This window comes from Bison bison, unplaced genomic scaffold (assembly GCF_000754665.1).
Source record: "Bison bison bison isolate TAMUID 2011002044 unplaced genomic scaffold, Bison_UMD1.0 scf7180017864325, whole genome shotgun sequence".
Taxonomy (NCBI): Eukaryota; Metazoa; Chordata; class Mammalia; order Artiodactyla; family Bovidae; genus Bison; species Bison bison.
The window spans coordinates 10,297,643-10,319,895 of record NW_011494897.1 but is presented as its reverse complement, the minus strand read 5'-3'; the positions used below and the strand labels follow the sequence as shown (position 1 = coordinate 10,319,895).

The 22,253-nt window shown below is 36.1% G+C and overlaps 1 protein-coding gene and 1 pseudogene across 3 annotated transcripts in view; both read left to right on the top strand.

Annotated features, from left to right (window-relative positions):
* The window catches only part of BRINP3 (bone morphogenetic protein/retinoic acid inducible neural-specific 3), a 497,054-nt gene that overhangs the window by 87,104 nt on the left and 387,697 nt on the right, over positions 1 to 22,253 (top strand). The window lies entirely within an intron of this gene.
* LOC104998217 lies at positions 5,002 to 7,240 on the top strand (annotated as a pseudogene). Its single transcript, XR_826425.1, has one exon. The product of XR_826425.1 is annotated as an actin-related protein 3 pseudogene (transcript).

Genomic DNA, 22,253 nt, shown 5'->3' with positions numbered 1-22,253 from the left:
AACATAGGAACTTATTCTATTTGCAGTCTATAGTAGGCAAAGAAGGAGTAATAGACATAGGCAGTCTTTAATGTTAAGGCAGAGCAATCTTACCACTGAATTGTTCTTTCTAGAGTAATATGACTGGCAACAAGTATCATAGCAGTGACTCCTCCTGGATGGTGATTTGAATACTTCTCAGTGACATCTTTAGATGATGGTTTGGTGGATATGACAATTACTGCCTGCTGTCAAACCAATATCCATTCTCCCTTCTACCTTAGTAATTGTGTACCATCAATAAGACTACACTTTGCTACCTCACTGCAAATCGGGATGGCCAATCAGATATGAGTGGATATTAGTAGGTAAAACTCCTGAGAGGTTTGGTTGGAACCAAACTTCTCCTTTGGCCCTTCCCATTCTCCTAAAATGTTGAATCAGCATCTACCTTATGACAACTGAATGCCCTTGAGAAGGAAGCAGTGCCCTAAAAGTGAAAGAATAAAGACAGAAGACATTAGTGCCCTTGGTGACTTCCAGAGCTTCTACACCAGCCCTCACTAATCCTAACTTCAGATTATCTTTACATGAGAGGAAGTAAACCTATCTTACACTGAAGTCAGGAACCAGGGTTTCTGATGTATGTAAGTGTGTGTGCAGTTGCTCTGTCATGTCTGACTTTTTAAGGTCCCATGGACCATAGCCCTCCAAGCTCCTCTGCCGGTAGAACTTTCCAGGCAAGAATACTGGAGTGGGGTGCCATTTCCTCCTCCAGGGGATCCTCCCAACCCAAGGATCTACCTGTGTCCCTTGCGTCTCCTGCATTGGCAGGCAGATTCTTTACCACTAATGCTACCTGGGAAGCCTCAGGGTCTCTAATATTAGCAGCCAAATATAATTCCTAACTGACACACAGGAAAACACAAAAGTTCCTTGAGCCTCAAACCATTTCTAATAAGATACATTAGAAAACTGCGTCAGGCAACAATACCACTGCATAGGGCTCAATATCCCCAGGTACAGAAAACTCAGCTTTAGCTTACTTAGTTAGAATGGGGATATTTTGCAGTTGATATACACAAAAATACATTTTGTTTAAAAAGTATTATATTTTGTTTAAAAATTAAAATAACATTTTTTACCAGAAAAAAAAATATATGGTTATGGTCAAAATTAAAACAAAAAATCACAAACTACCAATGATCTTAATATTTATGTATAAGTCCTGTCAGTATATTTTCTAGGTATTTTTCATGTAATTTTGGATATGTATGATTCATGAGCTGACAATCTTAATTAAAATATAGACATTTTCCTTATTGATGAATATAGTTAGTATATTAGCTTGTTATAGTTTCTGTAACATGTTACCATAACCTTGATGCTTTAAAGCAATAGAAATGTATTCTTTCATAGTATTGGATGCATACCTCCAAAATTTAGTATCACTGGGCTGAAACTAGTGGCAGAATTATGCTGCTTCTGGACACATTGGCAGAATATGTTCCCAGCTGCATCCAGTATCTGGAGACTGTCAGCCTCCCTTGATTGTAGCCACATTACTCCCACATCTGCCTTGGTCCTTGGTGGGCACACTGCCTTCTCTTCTTTCACCTGTGTCTCTTATAAGGACAACCTACTGGGATAATTCAGTGAAATCTGTTCATGTTAAGATTCTCAACTTAATTACATGCACAAAGGAATTTTACAGGTTCCAGAGGTTAGAGTCCGATGTCTTTGAAAAGTCTCATTACTGGCACCATCCTTTTAAGTATTTACATGATATTGCATGCATGTACACACGATGCTTAATTTTATCAATTCCCAAGGATAGGTATTATAGTAACTCAAATTTTTCAATTTTTTAGTTAATAGAAACAAAAACAACACAATAACACACACAAGCACATACTTCTTTTTTTCTAAGTAAAAGGATCTGAAAATTGCCTTATCAAAGGATTTGATCATTGAAATAACTTTATCACAAAGCTCTTAAATTGAAACTCAGTTTTAATTCTGCTGAAGCAAAATATCCCATTAATGATTTTTTAATTGATGGTAAAGTTCAATGTGGTTCTTACATTATTTAAATGGTTTGTATATTCTTTGCTCATTTCACTGTGGAGTTGTTCAAATTTCTCTAACTTAATTGCAGGAGCACTTGTAACAGAAAGTGTAACTCTCTCTTCGTTAGGCTCGCCATAAGCGTCTTTTCCAAGTTTGTTGTTTAAAATTGTTAATTGTGTTTTTATATACTGTAGATGATTTTTTCAACTTCTTTACCACAAGGTTGTATAAATGATCATCTATATTTCACATGACAGCTATTATCTATTACATGTTTAGATGTTTAATCACCAAGTTATGTGATATATACCCTTCAGTTCTTCCCTAATCCTTGTGAAATACTTCTTGTTCTCGGTTTGCATCTTTGTCTTTGAAGTCTGCTGTTTCAGGTGTCATACGGACATGAACTCTGTGAATAGAATCAGTGTCAGATTTCCTGGACACAGAGGGGCAGGAGGGGAGTATGCGAGGCATGGGGTAGGGAGGTGGTGACCTGGGGCTGGGTATGAAAGTGTCTGAGGTATAAACAAACTTGCAGCCATATACCTTCTCCCAGCTCCATTTCTCATGTAACTGGTGATTCTGTGAGCAAACTGATTTGCTTTCTCTGCATTTAACCCTTCAAGCATATAGATTATCACTTCCTCCTGCTTCTAAACTAATTTCCAAATTCAAAAATGTGTTTTAATATCTGGTCTGCTGTTATTTTACTCTTTGTCTTTGGTTTTCCACCTTGTAAATATATGCCATTGAAAAAGTCTTAATGCCATTTTAGCAATATTTCAGTAGGAAGAAAAATAAAAACTTGTCCAAAAGAGCAAGTCTCCATTTTTGTAACCACTCCAGTCAGACTTTTGACCCAGGCACTTCACTGAAATAACTTTTGTTAAAGTCATCAAAATAGCCTCTCAATATGGGCTTCCCTGATAGCTCAGTTGGTAAAGAATCCACCTGCAATGCAGGAGATACCGGTTCAATTCCTGGGTCAGGAATATCCACTGGAGAAGGGATAGGCTACCCACTCCAGTGTTCTTGGGCTTCCCTTGTGGCTCAGCTGGTAAATAACCCACCGGCAACGTGGGAGACCTGAGTTTGATCCCTGGGTTGGGAAGATCCCCTGGAAAAGGGAAAGGCTACCCACTCCAGTATTCTGGCCTGGAGAATTCCATGGACTGTAAAGAGTCCATGGGGTCACAAAGGGTTGAACACGACTGAGTAACTTTCACTTTCATGGTCAAGTCTCTGTTCTCTCTTTACTTTAACCTCAGCAGGATTACACTTTGTTTTCAGAGCTTCTTTTTGAACTATTACTTTACTTGTCTTTAAGGAGGACATTTTCTGTTGGTTTCCCTTTTAAAACTCGCTGATCCTCTTTCCCTTTTTCTGATTCCGTGTCATCCCCTTGACCTCTAAGCTTTCTAATCTGTTAGCCTCTGTTTTATTTCTTTTTCTCTTTTCTATCTTTATATGCTCTATAGGTAATTTCACTTAATACTATTTGTGATATGATGTTTTCAGCTTATACCCTTCTAAACAGCTAGTGACATCTGAAAGAGAAAAAAAAAAAAACAAAACACTAATGAAAGGAGGAAGGAAAGAAGGGACAAGAAAAGAGAAATTAAAATACATTAATTCTGACATTTTCTTTTGTAAAATATTCTACTGGTTTTCATTAATGGCCCTCCATGCCTTATGTGATTTTTGCTTTTGTCTGCATCTCTGGATTAATTTTCTATCCTTTCCTCTCACTCATGACTCTTCATCCCTAAAAGGCTAGATTTCTTTTTCCCTTGGATGTGTCCCATTTATCCTTCCTTGGGTTTTTATAGAAACATTTCCCCTTGTGTTTCTCCAGTTTTTCGTGGGGTCTGTCTGCTCCTTCATGTCGTGCTGGCATGCAGCGGGTGCTCAGGAGATGTGGGCTGTGAAAATAATAGTGTAATTCTCAGTTTCTGTTTTTCACCATGAGATATTCATGTCGATTTTTAAAGTTAATCAGAAATTACTTGAAACTTCTGCCAAAGAATGATCAGTTTGTAGGATAGAATGACAGTTTAAACAGAGTAAAAAATAAATAATTTTGCTCTGTTTTTAATGTGCAAGATATGCAAAATATCTTTACAAGATTAAGAAAAAAGAAGCTAAGATAAGATATTGGCCCGTAGTTTTGAAAGTGATACAGATCTAGAAATTAAAAGGCTGAGTTTTTGCTTTTTTTCCTGAAGTATGCTATAGTCATCATAATGTTATTTAATATATAGGCATTTATATTTCTCTTATAAGAGTAGGCTAAAGGCAGAAAGGTTTTTTCCCTACCTGGTACAGGGTTTCTCAAGCTCAGCACTGTTGACCTTTTGGGCTAATTCTTTGTCCTAGCTGTTATCCTGTGCATTTTCACATGCTTAGAAGCATTGCAGGTTTCTACTCACTAGAGCCCAGTAGCAATACCCACCCCCCACACCACCCCAAGTTCTTATAACTAAAAATGCCTTCACACACTGCCACATCTTCCCTGGGGGTGAAATCACCCCACTCCTCACAAAGACTAGCCTAATTTAAATAATTTCTTCAGGACAAAAACATCCTCACTGGAGAACCAATAATCTACTGTGATAGTAAATTTGAGTATATTGGTCTTCAAGTAAAATCAAAAGATACTAGTATAAACTTCATTGACCCATTGCTTGGAATTCATCAGTAATAAATCTTTTCTACTGATTAGTATTTCAGATCTTCAAATCAAGACTTTTTAGTGCTGAAAGGGGCCCTAAGCAGAGTGTAGTCCAATACTCATTTTATAGGTTAAGACATTGAAACAACAATAAAATGTATGTACTTTGTTCCAGATCACATACAAAATGTACTTTAAATAATCTGTATATAATCTAATTTAAAGAAATGAATTGTATCTATTAAAATAGCAAAAATGTAAATAATTAAGCATACGTTGCGGAAGTGGTAGCCGCTGACCGAGCCTGCTTCTCTCTCGCTACTGCTTCGGCTTCCCGGCTCCCCCCCAGACGGAGAGGGTGGCCCGGCCGTGGATGATCAGATAGCTTCTACCTCCCGCCGCCCATCCCTGGCCCCAACCGGCACGGAGCAGACGGCGGCAGCAGCAGCAGCAGGCGAGGAGGAAGATGGCGGGACGGCTGCCGGCCTGTGTGGTGGACTGTGGCACGGGGTATACAAAATTAGGATATGCTGGAAATACGGAACCACAGTTTATCATCCCTTCCTGTATTGCTATTAAAGAGTCAGCAAAAGTGGGAGATCAAGCTCAAAGGAGGGTGATGAAAGGTGTTGACGACCTAGACTTCTTCATTGGTGATGAAGCAATAGAAAAACCTACATATGCAACAAAGTGGCCTATCCGCCATGGTATAGTTGAAGACTGGGACTTGATGGAAAGGTTTATGGAGCAAGTCATCTTTAAATATTTAAGGGCGGAACCTGAAGATCATTATTTTCTTTTGACTGAACCTCCACTGAATACTCCAGAAAACAGGGAATATACTGCTGAAATAATGTTTGAGTCTTTCAATGTTCCTGGCTTGTACATTGCTGTACAGGCTGTTCTTGCCTTAGCTGCGTCTTGGACCTCTAAACAAGTAGGAGAACGGACGTTGACTGGTACGGTAATAGACAGTGGAGACGGTGTCACTCATGTCATCCCTGTGGCTGAAGGGTATGTGATTGGCAGCTGTATTAAGCACATTCCCATCGCAGGACGAGATATAACATATTTTATTCAGCAATTGTTGAGAGACCGAGAAGTAGGAATTCCTCCAGAGCAGTCCTTGGAAACTGCTAAGGCAGTGAAGGAGCGCTATAGTTATGTCTGCCCAGACTTAGTAAAAGAATTTAACAAGTATGATACAGATGGATCAAAGTGGATTAAACGGTATACTGGAATCAATGCTATCTCAAAGAAAGAGTTTTCCATTGATGTTGGATATGAGAGATTCTTGGGACCTGAAATTTTTTTTCATCCAGAGTTTGCTAACCCAGACTTTACCCAGCCTATCTCAGAAGTTGTAGATGAAGTAATTCAGAATTGTCCTATCGATGTCAGACGTCCTCTCTACAAGAATATTGTCCTCTCTGGAGGTTCAACCATGTTCAGGGACTTTGGACGTCGTTTGCAAAGAGATTTGAAAAGAACTGTAGATGCCAGGCTGAAATTAAGTGAGGAATTGAGTGGTGGTAGATTGAAGCCAAAACCTATTGATGTACAAGTCATTACACATCACATGCAACGATACGCAGTTTGGTTTGGAGGATCTATGCTGGCTTCCACACCTGAGTTCTACCAAGTATGCCACACCAAAAAGGATTATGAAGAAATTGGACCTAGCATTTGTCGTCACAATCCAGTGTTTGGAGTCATGTCGTAAAATTGGCTTCATAGTTATTGGGGTTAGGGAGGTGGGGAAGAAATAGTCTTTCTGATTACCTGTTTTGTCTGGATGGCTGGTTTTGAACCTGACTTGAAATAATAAGACCAAACATTAATTATACAGGAATATTTTAATAAGTATATCAACATGCGAATGTAGAGGAGAGCCAAAATGATTAAGTGTTTTTCTTTAGATTGAATATTTGAATCTTACGTGTATCAAAAGAAGTGGGTTTTAGTTCTTTCTGTGCCCTGGTATTTTGTATATTATTGAATTATCCAAGATTTGATGGGATTTATCAGTATGTAGATAGCTCTATAATGCTTGAATTGTACACTTTGAAGTGTGTGCAATGCAAGAGCTTGTTTATATTTCATACTTTTTATACTTTGAGGAAAAAAAGTCAAAGAAAAACTAGTATTTGAGGGTAAAAATAAAAAAGTGACCAAGTAAAGGATAAATACAAAAAATAGCCTGTGAGACTTGGCGTACACACACACTCATGGGATTCCAGTTATTATGAAGTGCTTCCACCCTCCTGTGCCCCCCAATGGTTTTCTTTGCAAGTGCTTTTGGAACTAAGAAGCTAGTGTCTTGGATTAACTGATGCCTGCTAGTGCTTTCTGATTACTTGCATTCTGTTTTCTCGCTTTAAAGGAAAAGTAAAGACAAGACTGTTGGACCAGTATTGCAGTTCTGTAGTGTCATTTCTTATTAAAAAATGAATAATTTGATTACCCAAATTGGTATATTTAAAGCCTAACACCATTCTAATAAAGGCACAAATTTCTTTTAAAAAAAAAATAATAATAATTAAGCATAGAACAGCATTCTAGTGAAGAGTAGTGGAAATATATCAAGGAGTAACATAATTGTTTGATTACATTTTTAATTTGGCTTAGAAATTCCTCTAAGTTAAAGCACCAAATTTTCATCTAATAAAAGAACATTAGCTGTTTAAGTGATACCAAATTTTTGTTTTTTTTTAACCAATTTTAAGAGAAACTTGCTTCATGTATCATATTTTTCTTTTATTATGCATATTTCTTCTGAATAAAAACCATAGTCATAACATTTAAAATATCTGTTTTGTTAAAAAGTAAATTAACAATAAAAATATATTCTTGTTTCCATGTACAAAACGTTCTATAAATTAAAGAGTTTACATGCTTTAAATGAATATACTGCATGGTGCATATATCTCTTTTCTCCAGTATCACTTCTTTTTACCAGAATTTACTAAAGAACTTGGAGAAGGAAATAGCAGTCCATTCCAGTATTCTTGCCTGGAGAATTTCATGGATGGAGGAGCCTGGCGGGATGCAGTCCATGGGGTAGCAAAGAGTCAGACACGACTGAGCAACTAACACACATTTAAGAACCGGAGAATAGCAGGGCCTTCAAATTTAAACTGTCTGAAGAGAATTTGATGTGCCAATATCAGTTATTGACTGTAGAAGGGTTAAATAATTTATATTCCAATTATACTGTTAAAGGGTTGGTAATCTATTGTGTTAGGTGGCAAACCAAAACTGTGTGGATATCTAATTGGAAGGACGCACATCACCTGTGGACATGGCCCTCACAGTTGCTGGAAAAATGGAAGCAATTTGTAGTTTTCTCCCTCAATAAATTGCTTTGCTGCTACTACAAAACTTGTTCTATAATGATCAAAGGAATTCTGATCAAGGAACATGACTAATATCTCAGACTGATATATTTTCAGATCGGTTGTAATCTGGCATCTAATTTGATCAACGAAGAGCTTCAGTGATCTGGCATCTAATTTGATCAATGAAGAGCTTCAGTGATGTTTGTGTGAAACCTTTAACTTTGTACTGATCTCTTCCTTCATTTTCAATGCTTTAATTAAGAGTGAATTAGGTACAAAGGATAACTAAATTGATTACAAGCTAGCACTCATCTGTAATTTTCATTTGAACTTTAGGAAGCATCTGCCACAGTCAAGAGAACCCAAAGTTTTTTTTTTTTGTTTTTTTTTTAGGCAACTCTTTGTTTGCAATGATAAAACTGTTTTCAGCATACAGGATGCTTGTCTATTTTAAATTAACTGGATGTATATCACAGCAGGACATTATGTATCTGGGTTCACCTCAAAGCTGGAATAAGTTTGTGAAAAATAAATGAAGGAAAAACCAAACTAAAATGTGTTCTATTTTATATCACTTGAGACTGAAATCTAATCTGCCAGGAAGCTCATCCAGATAGTTCTGACTCTTGTAGTGATAAGAACATACAGGCTTAGCAGGAACAGTAGTATAATGTGATGTGTGTTAAGCTTAAAAAACATGGTCCATAGCATATTAAAGGATGGTGATGGATAGATGATCACTAGGAAATCTTTGCCATATTCTTGTTGATTTCTCAGTAAAATGAAAGAAAGTAGCCAGTGGAGCAGTTGTGTATAGGGTCTGGTAGCACAAAGAATTGGTGATGGAGCTGAATTTAATACCAATTATCCTATAACCATGTGTACATTTTTACTTCTTCAATTACACATACTAACAATTTTATAGTACTTAAGAGTTTATAACTCACAAAATTCTGGTGGAAATCTAATAGGGTTGGCCTGAAGAAATTATTGGCTCTCTCTGAAGCAGACAATAACTTGGAAGTCAGATTTGAAATGTACAAATGAAAAAATAGGCAAAAGCAGGCTGCCTCAACACCAAAAGTCATCAGGTATTGTTCAGTGTTACTGCTGCTGCTGCTGCTGCTAAGTCACGTCAGTCGTGTCCGACTCTGTGCGACCCCAGAGACGGAGCCCACTAGGCTCCCCTTCCCTGGGATTCTCCAGGCAGAGATGAAAAGGACACATTGATCTGGCTGACTAGTCTTCAGTCTAATTACTTGAATGTATTTTGAATAATTTTGTTACTTGTCTGCCCTAATATAGTTACTGCAGCATATCTGCATGGTAAAGGATGATTGCAAACGAAATCCTCAAATCCATCTTCAGAATTCAGAAAGATTAAATTGAAGAGTAAAGCAGTATTATTGAGCATTTTTGCTTTATTTCAATATATGGCAATTCCTTTCCTTCGGTTTGAATTCATTTTTCTGATTGTGCCTTGTTTGCTAATGTGATACTGCATTAATTTATATGGTAAGCTTCCAAGCTGCAAACTCTGTGATCCTGCAGCATCATTAGAGCTCAAACCTGCCCATCATTATTCATGCTAAAAAATGATGTGACATGTCGCTGATTCTTTGAAAATAATTCACATTACTCTAAACTAAGAAAATGAGGTATTATTAATTCAAAAATTCGGGAACTGTTGATGCAAGGCATGGATGTTCTTTTTAACCACTTCTATAATTTGAAGAACAATTGCTTCCTTTTTGCTTCATTTATTTACATATTTGGTTTTCTGCATTAGAAATATACTAATTTCTGTGAATGATTTTTGAAAGCCTTTATGGGGCTTTATAGTTGTTATTTCATGGCATTCATTCAGTTCTAATCTTTAGATTAAAACCATTTTTCAAATTAGGGAAACATTTGTAAAACTTTATCTCAAATAATAAAATCACTGTTGTTGAAGGATGCCAGAAAATCTAGAAAGAAACTTGACTTTGATAATATATAAATGGCACCATCAAAGCTACGTGTATTATTATGTAAGACACTTAATCTTTCTGAGCCTTAATTTGCTCACCCATAGAACTGGGTTACTAATTTATCTTTCCTTGCAATCTCACAGGGCTTTTGAAGGGGTACATACTATGTGGGAAAGAGCCTTGAAAACTATAAAATGCTTTATAAATTTAACGTAGCATTGTTAACTTTTTTTAAACTAAAGATATTCCTTTCCACATTGGCTAACCATATTCTGTCTTTGTTGCTATGCACATATAAAAGCATTTTAGTACTTGCCATTCATCTCTAAGCAAAATAAGTAAATACAGTAATAAGTAGCACCATGCTTTATGGCATTGAGAGCATCTGTAACTGTACTAAGAACACCCGCATCTTTTTAGCATGGTTCCACTTTTACGTCTAAAGAAATTCTTCTGAAAATAAAATATATCTTTTCTTTGAATTTTGGCCATGGGATATAGTACTTCTTTAGTGGATTCATTTTCCTTCCTTCACTCAGTAGTAACTTTCAAAATGTGTCAGCTTGTTCTGTTGCAGAATACTGCTATTAATTTTGGTTTGCAACAGACTGAAAGTTTTTCATTAAAATTATTATTTGCGAATAACAAAGCCATAAAAAAACTACGCAGAATAATAGTATTTCGAGAGCGTGAAATATGAAGTGAGAATTAAGGGTTCAATTTTAGTTTGTATAGGTTTTTTTTTTTCTGATCAGATTTGGTCATTTGTAAAATTACCTGGAGTAATTATCTCGGTCTCTTAGGGCTGTTTTGTAGAATTAAATGGAATAAGGTAGATTCATTGGCACATAGTAAATTCCAAATGAATTCAGATCCATTTCATGCATTCTCTTAAGAAGCTCTACTTAAAATATGCATTACTTTCTGAGCCAAGGAATTCTTCACTTACGTTTCACTTTGGCATGGACATATTTATCATATTACCTATCGAGATGGAAACATTGATTCAAAATCAGTAAACAGCGATGGAAGGGTTACATTAAAGAGAATTAGATTAACTCCAAAATGTGGAAGAAGCTCAATACTTTTTAGTTTATTTAAAGAGTCATCTTTTAGTTCTCAGTTTCCTTTAGAAGGTACATTCCTTATTCATATTCTGATTTATTAACATGTTGATTTTTTATTCATAGAATCATCAAATCATTCATGTACTCAAGGTGATATTCAATTTAAATCCCTACAAGTTTTGTTCTATGCTAGGCAGTGAAGATAGAATGAAATCATTTGGCTCCTATGTTTGTCTTTGATTTAAAGTAATGTGATATTGGCATCTCTTCTCTCCATGCACAGTTTTGTCAGGCATTTTGATTGAATTCATTCTGTTTTCACCTTGTTAGAAAAATTGGAACCAGGCTTGGGATATGCAGCTTCTAAGGCTTTGCCTTTTGAGTTCAAGTGATTTACTCATGGATTAACTTAACTTAAAGGATTAACTTAATAGATTAACTGAATATAAATCTAATAAAACTTTTCTATTTAGCCAAAGTATTACAGTTTGACACATACCAAGTTAGATTATAGGCTGTTCGTTCTTCATGCTCATATTTCCCTAGACCTACTCAATATTGAATAAGTTTATCATAATTTAAATGTATCATTTGTTGGTTCATAAAATCATGTTTTGAGAACATTATGAAAAATAATATGAATAGGCAAGAAATCTAATTTTTTAAAAATTAAATGTAAGCACACTTTAAATAAGTCATGGCAGAAAAGTTCAACTTATCACTTTATGAATATACTGCCTTTTTTGGTAGAGGTTTCAAATTTTATTATTTAACTTTTTTTATATTGAATGGTCAAGCTTGAGCATTAAGCACTAAATATGTTTGAATAATATAAAACTTGATTCTAATTTTCTTAAAAGTTCAGGATTAATATGTGAACTTAAGACTTTCATTTGTTCTATGAATAGACTGGGTGATTTTAGTGGCAAAACATTCTTCTCTGGAGACACTTTCAAAGATATTTTAACATAGAGTTTAAAAGGATTTTTTTAAAAGTAAATTGGATTTCTAAAATTGATAGTTGCTGTTAAGTATAGAGATGATGTAACTAATTTTAATTTACAATAAGAAGGAGCTATTATAGACCATTAACATCTGAATGTTCATGTGTCTAAAGCTCTTCCAGTTGATGAATATATGAATACATTAATTGCATATATTTATATAATTTTAAATGGCCTGTAATTTCTCAAGTGAAACTATAATCAACTGTGTAATTTTTAAATATAGGAATGTATTACTTTAATTTCTTTAAGTTAAACTCTATTTTGAGGAAAAAAATGCCATAAAAATGAATTTTGTCATACATACAAATATGTATACCTACATGATATGACATCAGTTTTCACTTGAGAGGTTCATGTGGATTTATTCTCAAAACTGTTATTTCTCTAAGGATGATGTACACTAACAGATTTATATTTACATATTAGACTCATAAGAAATAAACCTGCCTCTTAGAAGTAGGCTATTGGTTCTCTTTTCCCTGTTCATACCACAGAACTCGTGACACCAAATATGCAGGGTTTCCCCTCCCACACCAATTCTCTTAGCTTTCCAGGCACCAATTGGGGTTCTACAAGTCAATCATGATACTAACTACCTGGAGTTTGTCAGACCCCATAAGTTAAGGGCTCAGTCCCACAAAGTCTGTCTCATTTTGGATGCCAGACACAGGTAGTGGATCCCCAAGTTATCCACACTGTGTCTACTTGGCTCAAAATTAGGGGTGGGGGAATTACTGCAGTTCTTCCCTCAGATCGGGTACTTTGCTACAGTGGCTTCTCAGAACTCAGGGAAATAGTTACTTATGTTTGTGTGTGTGTGCTAAGTCCTGTCCCTAACTCTTTGTGACCCTGTGATTTGTAGTCTGCCAGGCTCCTCTGTCCATGGGATTTCCCAGGTAAGAATACTGGACTGGGTTGCCATACTCTCCTCTGGGGGTCTTCCCAACCCAGCGATCAAATCTGTATCCCTTATGTCTTCTGCATTGGCAGGCAGGGTCTTTGCCACTAGTGCCACCTAAGAAGCTCCACTTATATTTACTAGATTGTTATAAAGGATGTGATTAAAGAATACAGATAAACGGCCAGAACAGGGCAAGGTCTAGTAGAGGCCCAAGCCCAGGAGTTCCTGTACTTATGGAGCCAGGGTTCCCCACCCTCTCCATATGTTCACAAACCCAGAAGCTCTCTGAAGCTCCTAGTTTTTTGATTTTTATGGAAGTTTGAATAATTATTAACTCCCTCCTTGGAGGACAGGGATGGGGCTAAATGGTACAGGTTTCTAATCATGGCTTTATTTTTCTAACTCTCCCCATCCAGGAACACACACATTTACTTCTTTAGGACCAAAGGGACTCCTATTACTCAGGAAATTCCAGAGGATTTAGAAGCTCTGTGTCTGGAATTGAAGTCAAAGACCAAATATTAGAACAAAAATGGCTCTTAAGCACTCTTATCACTCAGGAGATTACAAGGATTTTAGAAGCTCTGTGTTAGGTAATTGTTGCTGCTGTTTACTCCTAAGTCATGCCCAAGTCTTTTGCAACTCCATGGACAGAGGAGCCTAGTAGGCTCCTCTGTCCATGGGATCTCCCAGGCAAGAATACTGGAGTGGGTTGTCAATTCCTTCTCCAGGGAATCTTCCCCACCCAGGGATAGAACCTGCGTCTCCTGCATTGGCAGGTAGATTCTTTACCACTGAGTCACCTGGGAAGCTCCATGTTGGATAATATGGGTAGGTATATATCTATATTTATCTATCTATCTATATCTATATATATTTATACATATACATAGGTATATACATTGCTTACCCATCTATTTTCCATCACTTCATGGCAAATAGATGGGGAAACAATGGAAACTGTGACAGACTTTATTTTCTTGAGCTCCAAAATAACTGCAGATGGTGACTACAGCCATTAAATTAAAAGGTGCTTTCTCCTTGGAAGAAAAGCTATGACCAACCTAGACAGCATATTAAAAAGCAGACACTACTTTACCAACAAAGGTCTATCTAGTCAGAGCTATGGTTTTTCCAGTAATCATGTATCGATGTGCGAGTTGGACCATAAAGAAAGCTGTGTACCTAAGAATTGATACTTTTGAACTGTGGTGTTGGACAAGACTCTAGAGAGTCCCTTATCCCTTGCACAGCAAGGCGATCAACCAGTCATTCCTAAAGGAAATCAGTCCTGAGTATTCATTGGGAGCACTGATGCTGAAGCTGAACTTTGGCCACTTAATGCGAAGAACTGACTCATTGGAGAAGCCCCTGATGCTGGGCAAGATTGAAGGCAGGAGGAGAAGGAGATGGCAGAGGATGAGATGGTTGATGGCGTCACCGACTCAATAGACATGGGTTTGAGCAAGGTCTGGGAGTTGGTGATGGACGAGGAAGCCTGGCATGCTGCAGTCCATGGGGTCACAAACAGTCGGATACAACTGTGCAACTGAACTGATTTGATGTGTAGGTGTGTATATATATATATGCACACACATATACGTGTGTATATATATGACAAGCTACAGTCTTTAGGGTCGCAAAGAGTTGGATATGACTGAAACAACTTAGTACACATGCGTGTGTATATATATGTATGCATTTCAAATATATGTATATTTAATAGTAGATAAGATACATATATACTCATATATATATATATTTCTTTTGTTCCGTGGAGAAAATGAATTTTTGTGAATTTCAAATACAGATGAATAACAACTTCAAATTGCAATTTTAAAGAGATTTACATTAAATTTGATTAAAATTTTTAAAAATTAAATTTTTAAAAAATACAGCATTATTTGGCAACTCTGTATGTATATGTGGCATACTTGGTTTGATGGAGGGGATTGCTTTTTTTATTACTTTGGGTACATTTGACTATAATTAATAGAAATCTTGACTTAAAGTAGCTCATATTAACGTCTCAAACTTTGGTGTACCTGGGAAATGCCATGGAGACCTCACTCGGCCACACAGATCTGCCAGAAACACTCCAAGTTTCTGATTTATTTGATCTGGGATGCAGCCTAGAATTTGTATCGGTATCCATTTCCCTAGTGATGCTGATCTTGCAAACCCATGCACACTGCTCACAAAAAATGGCTTAAACAAAAAGACAAGTAAAACAGTCTGAAGATTGGACCCACTCCAAGAGACTATTGAGCCCCAGGTTTTTTTCCTGTGTTGCTCTTCTCCATGCTCCTCCAGCACCTCCAGGGTTTGTCCTCAGGCAACTTTCCCTCAGGGACGTGATACAACCGAAGGCCTGAGGATTGGAAGCTTCCTTGTTCACATCCAGCAAGAGAATGAAAGCTTTCTCTGAATTGTTTAACACAAGATTTTTGTAAGACCTGATGTGACCATCATAGATCACACACCTCACTATAAGCAAATAATAATTGCAAAGGGATTAAATTATCTGCTTGGAGTAAGCCACTGATCCTGCCCCAGTAGTACTGGCAAGGAGGTTTGTTGTTTTTCAGTGGCTAGATTGTGTTCGACTCTTTGTGACCCCATGGACTCTAGCACATCAGGCTCCTCTGTATTCCACTGTCTTTTGGAATTTGCTCAAATTCATGTCCATTTAGTTGGTGATGCTGTCTAACCATCTTTTCCTCTGCTTCCCTCATCTTCTTTTGCCTTCAATCTTTCCCAGCATCAGAATTTTTCCCAATGAGTCGGCTCTTCACATCAGGTGGCTAAAGTGTTGGAGCTTCAGCTTCTGCATCAGTCCTTCTAATGAATATTCAGGTGATTTCTTTTGGGATTGACTGGTTTGATTTCCTTGCTGTCCAAGGGACTCTCAAGAGTCTCCTCCAGGCAAGGATGTTAGGATTACTTTGACTGGTTTATACAAATCAGGATTCATTTATGGAGTTATGAAGAAGATCTGCTATTCTGAGTCATTTGGGCTATAGCAAACAGGATGACAATTGACCAAGATCAATGTTCTGTAATGATGGTAGGAGAAAGTGAATGATACTGGCAAACAATATTGAATACTGGCCAAGGTTTATTTACACACAAAGTGATCCATAAACAAAGGAAGAAAAGAGATGTGAGCAATCACATCTATATGATTAGTCAAAGAGCCTTTCACTAGATATATTGGGTTGTTATTTTTCAGTTGCTAAATTGTGTCCGACTCTTTGTGACCCCATGGACTGCAGTACACCAGGCTTCCCAGTCCTTCACTATCTCCCGGAATTTTCTCAAGCTCATCTTCATGGAGTCAGTGATGCCATCCAAACCATCCCATTCTCTGTCACCCCTTTCTCTGCCTACCCTCAGTCTTTCCCAGCATCAGGGTTTTTTCCAATGAGTTGGCCCTTCACATCAGGTGACCAAAGTATTGGAGCTTCGGCTTCAGTGTCAGTCCTTCTGATGAATATTCAGGGTTGATATATTGGGTATTTTTTAAATATCTAGAATTTTCATTGAATTAAACTCTTTCTCGAAAAAATATTGAAATATAGTTGCTTTACAATATTGTGTGATTTTCTGCTGTAGAATAAAGTGAGTCAGTTATACACATACATATATCCCCTTTTTTTTTTGATTTCTTTTCCATTTAGATCACCACAGATCATTGAATGGAGCTCCACGTGCTAAACAATAGGCTGCCATTAATCATCTGTTTTATACACAGTAGTGTATGTATGTCACTCTCAGTCTCACAGTTTGTCTGACTTTGCCTGCCCTTCCCTCCTTGCTAAGCAGACGTTTTTTCTCTACATCTGTGATTCTATTTGTCCTTTGCCAGTAAATTCATATATACCTTTTTTTCTATATTCCACGTGTAAGTGATATTATATATTAATTTGTCTCTTTCTGGATGACAGTCTCTAGGTCCATCCACATCATTGCAAGTAACATTATTTCATTTCATTTTATGGCTGAGTAGTATTCCATTGTATACATGCACCACATCTTCTTTATCCATTCGTCTGTTTTTGGACATTTAGTGTGCTTCCATATTCTGGCTATTGTAAACAGTGCTGCAATGAACATCAAGTGCATGCATCCTTTTGTATTATTGTTTCCTCCAGAGATATGCCTGGGAGTGGAATTGTTCTGTCAGATATAGCCCTGTTTTTAGTTTTCTAAGGAACCTTCATACTGTTCTCCGCAGTGGCTGTACCAGTTTACTTTCCCACCAACAGTGTAGGAAGGTTGCCTTCTCTCCACACCCTCTCCAGAATTTATTGTTTGTATTTTTGATGACCCTCATTCTGACAGATGTGAAGTGTTACCTGATTGTAGTTTTGATTTGCGTTTCTCTAATAAATAATGATGTTGAGTATCTTATTATGTGCCTTTTGGCTGTCAAACTCCCTCTTTTGTTCACAGTTATTGTTTAATACATAGTACTCAGTAACATTTTTTCAATTTACTACATTAACTAATTAGAATAATTGATTTTGCTTTTCAACTAATTTAGAAAATCTAAAATATTTTGAGGTTGCCCTATGTTCTTTCAAAATTGAATTATATGACTTATCTGTATTCCTATTTTTAAGTTGAGATATAATGGACATAAAATATTTGTTTCTGGTGTACAGTGTAATTAATGTTTGTATATATTGCAAAATGATCACTATAACAATTCTAGTTAATATCCATTGCCACATATAGTTAAATTATTTTTTATTATGATGAGAATTTTATTTTTTTAATATAAATGTATTTGCTTTAATTGGAGGCTGATTACTTTACAACATTATATTGGTTTTGCCATACATCAACATGAATCCGCCATGGGTGTACACGTGTTCCCCATCCTGAACCCCCCTCCCACCTCCCTCCTCATACCATCCCTCTGGGTCATCCCAGTGCACCAGTCCCAAGCATCCTGTATCATGCATCGAACCTGGACTGGTGATTCATTTCATATATAATTTTATATATCTTTCAATGCCATTCTCCCAAATATTCCCACCCTCTCCCTTTCCAACAGAGTCCAAAAGATTATTCTATAAATCTGTGTCTCTTTTGCTGACTTGCATACAGGGTTACTGTTACCATCTTTCTAAATTCCATATATATGCATTAGTATACTGTATTGGTGTTTTTCTTTCTGGCTTATTTCACTCTGTATAATAGGCTCCAGTTTCATCCACCTCATTAGAACTGATTCAAATGCATTCTTTTTAATGGCTTTGTAATACTCCATTGTGCATATGTACCACAGCTTTCTTATCCATTCCTGCTGCTCAATGGATAAGAGGTTGCTTCCATGTCCTGGCTATTATAAACAGTGCTGTGATAAACATTGGGGTACACGTATCTCTTTCCCTTCTGGTTTCCTCAGTGTGTATGCCCAGCAGTGGGATTGCTGGGCCATAAGGCAGTTCTATTTCCAGTTTTTTAAGGAATCTCCACACTGTTCTCCATAGTGGCTGTACTCATTTGTATTCCCACCAACAGTGTAAGAGGGTTCCTGTTTTTGATTTGCATTTCTCTGATAATGAGTGATGTTGAACATCTTTTCATGTGTTTGTTAGCTGTCTGTATGTCTTCTTTGGAGAAATGTCTGTTTAGGTCTTTGGCCCATTTTTTGGTTAGGTAGTTTATTCTTCTGGAATTGAGCTGCAGGAGTTTCTTGTGTATTTTTGAGATTAGTTTTTGTCAGTTGCTTCATTTGCTATTATTTTCTCCCATTCTGAAGGCTGTCTTTTCACCTTGCTTAGAGTTTCCTTTGTTGTGCAGAAGATTTTAATTTTAATTAGGTCCCATTTGTTTATTTTTGCTTCTATTTCCAATATTCTGGGAAGTGGGTCATAGAGGATCCTGCTGTGATTTATGTTGGAGACTGTTTTGCCTATATTCTCATCTAGGAGTTTTATAGTTTCTGGTGTTACGTTTAGATCTTTAATCCATTTTGAGTTTATTTTTGTGTATGGTGTTAGAAAGTATTCTAGTTTCATTCTTTTACAAGTGGTGGACCAGTTTTCCCAGCACCACTTGTTAAAGAGATTATCTTTTATCCATTGTATATTCTTGCCTCCTTTGTATGACTAGAACTTTAAATGAGAACTACTCCTTTGCTGCTGCTGCTGCTGCTAAGTCGCTTCAGTCGTGTCCGACTCTGTGCGACCCTATAGATGGCAGCCCACCAGGCTCCCTTGTCCCTAGGATTCTCCAGGTAAAAACACTGGAGTGGGTTGCCATTTCCTTCTCCAATGCATGAAAGCGAAAAGTGAAAGTGAAGTTGCTCAGTCGTGTCCTACTGTTAGTGACCCCATGGACTGCAGCCCACCAGGCTCCTCTGTCCATGGGATTTTCCAGGCAAGAGTGCTGGAGTGACTTTCAAATATACAATACATTATTGTTAACTATAGTCACCATGCTATACATCACATCCTCAGAATTTATTTCTTTTATAACTGGAAGTTTCTACTTTTGACTCCCTTCACACATTTCACTTATCCTCTCCACCACCTGCCACTGGCAACCACCAATCTGTTCTCTGTATCTGTGTTGTTTTTCTGTTTGCTTTTTGTTGTCAGATTCTGCATGCAAGTGAAATTATACAGTATTTGTATTTCATGACTGACTTGTTTCACTTAGCATAGTGCCCTCAAGGTCCATCTGTGTGGTTGCAAATGGCAAGATTTTTGTATCCATTCATCAATCACGGACACTTAGATTGTGTCCATGTCTTAGCTATTGTAAGTAGTTCTGCATGAACATGCAGGTGCATACATCTTTTTAAAGTAGTATTTTCATTTTCTTCAGGTAAATATTCAGAAGTGGAACTGCTACATCACCTGGTAGTTCTTTTTTTAGTCATCTGAGAAACCTCATACTGTTTTTGATAGTGTTTGTACAAATTTATAGTTTTACCAACTGTGCACAAGGGTTTCCTTTTCTCTACATTTTCACTCATGATTTCTTGTCTTTTTGATCAGTCATTTTAATTGCAATCTCATTGCAATTCTGATTCACATTTTCCTGATGATTAGTGATACTGAGCATCTTTTCATATATTTGTAGGCCCTTTGAGTGTTTTATCAGGAAAAGAAAATGGTTTGTTATGCTCTTCTACTCATTTTCTAATTGGATTTTCTGTTTGTTTGTTATTGGAGTGTATGAGTTCCCTATATATTTTGTATTATAGCCTCTTATCAGATATAAAATTTGCAACCATTTTCTTTCATTCCTTAAGTTTGATTTTCATTTTATTGATAATTTCCTTTGTTGTGTAGATGAAGTTTAATGTAGCCCCACTTGCTTATTTCCACTTTTGTTCCCTTAGCTTGTTGTGTCAAATCCAAAAACCCCTCTGACACCAATGTCAAGGAACTTATTGCCTATATTCTCTTCTAGGAGTTTTATGATTTCATACATTATACATGTATTACATTTATATCTTTAATCTCTTTAATTTTTATGTATGTGTAAGATAGTGATCCAGGTTCATTTTTTTGCCTGTGCCTGTCCAGTTTTCCCAACACTGTTTGTTGCAGACTGTCTTTTCCCATTGTATATTCTTGGCTTACTTGTCTTAATTTTTTTCTTTTTTTTTAAATTTTATTTTATTTTTAAACTTTACATAATTGTATTAGTTTTAGTTTAGTTGACTTACAATATTTCAGGTGCACAGCAAGATGATTCAGTTATACATATACACATATTATTTTTGAAATTACTTTCCATTATAGGTTATTACAATATATTGACTATAGTTTCTTATGCTATAGAATAAAACTTTGTTGCTTGTTGCATATCTATTGTTTTTAAAAACTAAAGATCTAACATTCTATTCGTGCTAGCTCATTGATGACTTTTTATCTAGTTTGTTTTACTTTTTCTATTTCATATTCAGTGCTCCCATTTCATTTAGTTTATGTTTTCCAGTTTCTCTATGTCTTCTTTTCTTGGATGTCTTTCTCAAGTGTTTATCAAGCATAGTGTAAAAGCTTTTGTATCCATACATATAAATGATATGTATAATATATATATTTTAGAAAACTTACAAATTTTTGCCTAACTAAAACATTTATGACACTTTGATGTCTTAAATTAATTGACTCTATATGAATAGGTTTATTTCTGAGCTCTCTATTCTGTTCCATTGACCTATGTGTCTGTTTTTATGCCAATATCATACTGTTTTGATTAGTATAGCTTTGTAACATAGTTTGAAATAAGAGTGTGAGATGTCTCTAGCTTTGCTCTTTATTCTCAAAATTACTTTGGTTATTTGAGGTCTTTTGTGTCTCCACAAAATTTTAAGATTTTTTTATTCTATTTCTGTGAAGAATTCTGTTGGAATATTGATATTTTGTTGAATCTGTAGACTTTTGGGTAACATGGACAATATTAATTCTTCCAGTACATGAACATGGGATAGCTTTCCTCTTATTTGTGTTTTATTTTATCTCTTTCATCTGTATCTTATAGTTTTTAATGTACCATCTTTTACATTTTTGGTTAATTTTTTTTCTAGGTATTTTATTCTTTTTGATGCAATTATAATAGGGATTATTTTCTTGTCGTCTGTTATTGATGTATTTTTTTTGTTAATTATCTTCTGATAATTTGTTATTAATGTATAGAAATGCAATAGATTTTTGTATATTGATGTGAATTCTAAGAGTTTTTGAAGATAGATAGTGATACTTTGAAGTTGTTCTGTGTTCTTTGAAAATTAGATTATATGACTAATTTACATGTATAATTAACGTATTTGAGTTATAATGGTTAAGTCTTTGTGATAATCTTGAAGATCCTTTTCAAATCTGAAATTCTGGAGATCTCCAATGCCTTGTTGTTATAAATTCAGAATGACAAAATAGTCTTTTCAATTCTCTCTTCTATGCCATATTAGATTTTTTTTAGTCAAACCCTTCCATGGATTTGAGATGTCTTCATATAGTGAGATGTCTTCACTATCTTACATGTCAACCTTCTGAGGATTTATATGTCAACAGTGCTGGGAAGTAAATAAATGCTTGTTATCTGAGTCAATGACTAGAGCAGGTGAAGGGCAAAGAGGGAAAGAATGGTGTGGTACAAAGAACAAGAATTCCAAATGGACAGACTGCTCCCTGATCATTAGGACATTAGAATACAAGTATCAATGTTCATTACTTGAAAAATATTGAGACTTAGTATGTTCATCTGTAAGACAGGGAACAAC